We start from the raw sequence: 6,000 nt of genomic DNA on the forward strand, positions 1-6,000 counted from the left end.
TATAGAAACAAGCGAACAGTCTGGTCCGTTTGTGCAAGATGCTGCTGTTCTAAAGATGAACAGGTAAAAGTCTTAGTTTTTAATAAATTCCTTTCATGTTTAGCACATTTTGAGTTTGGAACATATCGAGGAGAATAGGTTCACTTCTCACAGTGAAGACTCTAAACATTGCCCAAACTTGTCTCATGTCACAATTACAAAGTTGCCAACACATTTTCTTTTTAGGGTAATTATTGTATCTTACTCAAATCATCTGGAAGCTGCTGTTGTGATTTATGCTAAGAAGAAGTTACACGAAAGGTGCTGCAATCAAAGACACAAAAATGTCAGCAAAGTAGTTAGGTTGGATGTTAACAGGTTGGTGTACAATTCTGTGAAAAAGTATTTGCTCCCTTCCGGATGTTTTCGTTTTTGCATATTTGTCATGTTTAAATGATTCAGATCATCAAAATGTTTTAACAATACTCAAAGAAAACCAGAGTAAATACAAAATGCAGTTTTTAAATGATGTGTTTTATTTATTAATGGATAAAACAATCCAATCATTTCTGACCATATATAATTCCAGTTTGGGCAAATAATAAAAATACATTATGTATCTCCATAGATCATGTAAAGAGAAACACTTCGCAATGCAAATGATAGTCCACCCAAAAAATAAAAATAAATTTTGTCATCATTTTCTCACCTTCGAGTTGTTGATGATCTGTATAAATTAATTTGTTCTGATGAACACATAGAAATATATTTGGAAGAATGCTTACAACCAAACAGATCTCGCATCTTTCCGTGAACTACCACTTTCAGGCAGCTAAACCCCTTTTTCCTTGCTTCAAAAACACCTGCCTGCTTTCTTAATACAATGCTGACTCCTCATACAGAACAATGTACTGTAATACTACATGCCTTATATAGATGAGCGCCCATGTCAATTACCTGTAAAGTACTACAGGAACAACATCAGCATAAGCATATTAGCAGTATGAGTCACTTTACTGAATATCCTTTTAGTATGACCCACATCTTTCCAACATTACGTATTACCCTCACATAACATGCTCTCTGAGAGATCCCTCTTCTCACTGATGGCTTGGAGACGAGGGATGATTCTCAGTTGCCATGACGACCACCAGAATGCTCAGGCTCGACCGAGTTGGTTCTAGTGTGGGGAGGAAAACATGGTTTTGCGATCATAAAGGGGAAACAATCAGCAGGTACAGCAATCAAAGCAATGAAATTGACCCCAAACTCCAGATTACTCTTTTTTATGCTTAACAGGTTGTTATCATTAACGGGATTACCCAATGCTTTTAGCAATGCATTTGTTTTATTACACAGTACAATGTGATGCTTGATTGCAAAATAGTTTGGTTGGCAGCAGCAGGCACTAGAACATGGCATTTGTATAAGAGTATTGGTTATACTTTATTTCAATGTAAACACTTGACAGAATCTTTTTTTATAGTTTGTTCCCTGTGCCATATTTAACCGTCATATTAGTATTAAGATATGAAGTATTCACTTCAGCAGTCAGGTTTATTTGTAGCATTTGTGCTGTGATTAGTTTAGTCATCCGACTCTCACCCTGCTATGTGCTTAGCTCAGACTTCTATATGACAAACTGACACAGTTTTCCCTCTTATGCATCAACAGCGTAAACTGTTGTAACATAACAACAGTTGTACTTTCAATGTGCATTATTCATTCATAGCACAACTCAAAACCATTGAAACAGCCATGTCACAATAACGCAGTTTTCATTTGATTACATTCACACGTCTTTGTATGAAGAAGGTCAAGAAATTTTGTATATTCCGGAGGCAAGTCATGTTATAAACTCAAATAATCTGCAAAAATACTCTGCAAGGCCGTCAACTGGATGACCTTTGACCTGTGGCGAAATAGGACCAGTGAGGCAAAGCACGGATCATCAAGGTAATCAATTGTTTTGGTTTACAGCTCACTGAGTCTTAAGCATGTCTTCTAATATTGTTTGAGGGAGCTAAAATACCAAATACATGAAGGTGAAACATTGGACCTCCTGGCTTCTGCTTTGACTATGTGGAGGTTTTGTTCAGACACGGTAGTAATTCAATGCTTTAATAAAAACAAGCATGTGTTTTTTTCAGCACCTGAGCAAAAAAAATTGCACTCAAGCAAACAGGCCTTGACAAAGCACTGGTTGTGACTGGTTGTGCATGGGAACGTGGGTGTAAAGCTGTGTCTTAGCATGTCAAGGGCCAGACGCTTCGGTTGCAAGACGAGAGAAAATTGCACCGAGGAACCAGGCATTTCCTTACTATCACGTGTCAGTCTCAGAGGCCGGCTCCACCCTTTTTGGTGGAACCAGCCTTTACCAAAGAAACTACACAGTCAGATTCTCCAGAGTCCCTCCCTTTTCCAGAATTTCCTCAGAGAGAGGTGTATTTTTTTCACTTGCTGTGGTGAACAAAATGTTCTGTCTGTAAAAGCAGCACAGCAGACTTACAACAAACAATAGACAAGACAACACAAGGCTAGTGTTTGGACTGTTGTAGTATTATTCAGAATCAGAAAGAGCTTTATTACCAAGTATGTTTACAGCCACAAGGAATTTGACTTGGCGACAGGAGATTCTAATGCAAAAGTATACACATGGTGCAAACATAGATGAAAGAGATTATATAAAACACTAAGATGGAAAAAAATAAAATAAATAATAATGCGCTATATACAAAAGTGAAAAATTCAAAAAGACAACAAAAATGTGATTAAATGAATGTACAGACGTTTTATTGTATGCCTGCTTACAATCTACAATTTCCAGATGATATGTAGGCTACAAATGTGCAATGTGATGGACAGTATGTGGCATGAGCTTATAATTGTTAAGGCTGAATATAGCCTGCAGGAAAAACTGTTCTTGTGTCTAGCTTTTCTGGTGGTTGGTGCTCTGTAGCACCGGCTAGATGGCAACAGTTCGGAGACAGAGTGAGCTGGGGTCCAAATTGATTTTCCTAGCCCTTTTTCTCACTCTGGAGGTGTAGAGATCTTGGAGGTTGTGCAGGGGGCACCAATAATCCGCTCAGCATTCCTGAATGTCCATTATATTCTCGTAATGTCTGATTTGGTTTCTGAAACCAAACCAGACAGTTATGGATGAACACAGGACAGATTATTATTATTCACATATTATTAAAGATTTATGATTAACATTTGCATCATTAACAATGATGAAAATGTGTAACCAGATATTAAACGTGCTTTGCTGTTTTTATTACGTTGTGCAAATGTAGTAACTTTATGCAGTGAATTGATAATTTATTATATAATAATGCTTATATAATGTAACTCCCCTTTTCATACATTTACATTGGCCTCTTCAATCCTATTGAGTGGGAACAATCCTTCTCAGAAGAGCACTAACAAAAACCATGCGTGCAAACAATTCTGTGTACCACTGTTGGAATTCGGTTACAGAAAAACAACCAGAGGAACAACGTGTTCTCATTTTTTTCAAGCAACAGTCTGACCTAAGATCTTATTCTTTTTCAGTATACCAAAATAGGGATGTTTGACATTAAGAGCTGGTTCATGATTCTAAAACAAAAGGATGATTCTAATTCTTATGACGTTTCCAGTTACAAAAATAAATGATAAATAGTCTGTTTGCGAACAGCAGAAAGCTCTGTTAGGGGCTGTGTCCACCGAGGCGTTTCTTCAATTGCTTCCAATGGAAATGCTGTTTTTTAAGAACAAAGCAGCTGGCAATTTTTTCTGGACCCTAAAAACGCACTTTCTTTCTGATATTTTGCCGCTATGCTGTCTAGCAATAGCAGTGATGTAAATGAAAATGATTGACATGATTTCACCTGCAACTGATTGGACAATTACCGGCTTATTTTTTCTAATATTTCTTATGGGTCAATGAGGGTCTATTTTTTGTTCCCGCTGAAGTAAATTTTAAATAAAAAATCTGCCAACCAGAGGACCCTAAACAGGTGGGGCCCCTAGGCAGCAGACTAGGCAATCCTGTGCGGTAATATGCACCTCGCTACAGGACACATAACGTTCCCCACATGAGACAATTTAAGCTTCAATTCACTTCAGAGAGTCAAACTCATAAATTTTTCAATGTAAAGCACCTTCTATGTCATTCAATGCTGATTTTGATTTATTTATATTCTTTTAGTAGTGTACATCAGTATAAAACATCCAGAACATCAGCTCTCTATACGTATAATCTGTTTTGACTCCTATTCCAATAAGCTCCATGCTTTGTTTGTGTTAAGAAGAATTAGTTGGTCGCCAGGTTACAATAATCTCCATGTAGTGGTCCATCTTTACCCTTGAGAAGGAACACATCAGCTGTGTTGCCATGATACGTGGATATATCTTGCTGTACAAATAGACTGAATGTAACAGAGGTAATAACGTATGACGTTCCAAAAAAAGGCATTTAGCTGCTCTTGTTATGTTGATGCATGTCTTGAATTACTCCTTGATTGTTGATGATGTGGCCTAATGGTTAGAGCGTTGGGCTTGTGATCAGAAGGTCGCCGGTTCTAATCTTAGTGCCAGCAGGTCATGACTGAAGGGCCCTTGAGCAAGGCACCTTACCCCTGATTGCTCTGCAGTAATGTGCCACTGTAACATAAAAACTACTTGTTTTACAAGCATACAGTTTACCCAAATAGGGACTTAAGTCTACCCAACTAAAAATATGATCTTTTTTGTGTTGAATTCACCTTCACTACGGTATTATGCGCTCACACACACCAAACATCATAAGAACTCTATATAGATAACATACAAAAACAACAGCATACATAAAGCTAGCAAACACTAAAACAGTCATTATCTGAAATAATATTTACCACATAATTATACATGCTGCAATGCATGCTGGGAACTTTCAACCTCTTGTTTAAAGTTGTTTGTTCAGACAAACACAGTTTGTACACAGTCTGTTAAGTTGGAAAAAACAGTCTGGCAGCCAGTGAAGTGAAATCAGGAGGGGTATTACGTGTTTTGTTTAGGTTGATTAAAAACTAGACGTGGAGCTGCATTCTGGATCATTTGCAAGGGTTTGACTGCATTGGTTGGAAGGCCGGACAGTAGAGAATTGCAGTAGTCCAGTCTTGATATGACCTGAGCTTGAAATATTTAGGAAGACAACATTTTATGTCATATTTAAGTATACCTTTAATTCCTTTAAATTACCGATTTAAAAAAAATCCATGTATACCATATGCAATATTATGGTAAACAAAACTTACATTCCAATACCTCCCTAAAAACATGTAGTATGCTTAACCAAAGACCGACTTATAATTCAGTGCAAAGCACACATTTATTGTTATCGATGTGTTTCAAAAAAACAGATAGACATCCATTGCTAGATTTAAACACATTTCCAAGAAAATCTGTTTAATCATCTTTTTGTCTGAGAGAAGACGTAAATAAACAGCTGTCATTTGTCTAAAAAACATACTATGCAGTTTGCTTTCATGCTATATGGAGCCAGGGTCTGGTTACCATACAGGGAAGGACACCTTTTAATGAAGGTCATTGTACTTTGTTTTAATCCACACGATTCATTTTGCGCAGACGCAGCTGATAATAGCAATATATAATTCACGAGGTCAGACAGCAAAAACTGTAACATGTTTTAAAAATCATATGTTCACGTTCCGTTGTCACTGGTGATGCACGGGACGTCTCATAACGGACGGGTAAAGAAATTGTCACTTTAGTTGCAGGCCAGTTGCAGATTGTCTAAAAACGTGTTTTGCGTGCAATTCCCTAAAGCCTATAACATATTTGGGAATATATCTTTTCATATTTTATTAGGTTGATAAGGTTACAATACATATGTCTACGTAGCAACGTAACTTTTGTAAAAGCTACTTAATGTAATGCTTGTGTCGGTTCTCAGAAATAGTTGCAGCAGGAGACCACTATATCAGCAACATTAAGTGCAAGTTTCTTTGTTTCATAAGCATGTGTTGTTTCCATTTA

Source organism: Barbatula barbatula (assembly GCF_947034865.1).
Source record: "Barbatula barbatula genome assembly, chromosome: 3".
Classification (NCBI taxonomy): Eukaryota; Metazoa; Chordata; class Actinopteri; order Cypriniformes; family Nemacheilidae; genus Barbatula; species Barbatula barbatula.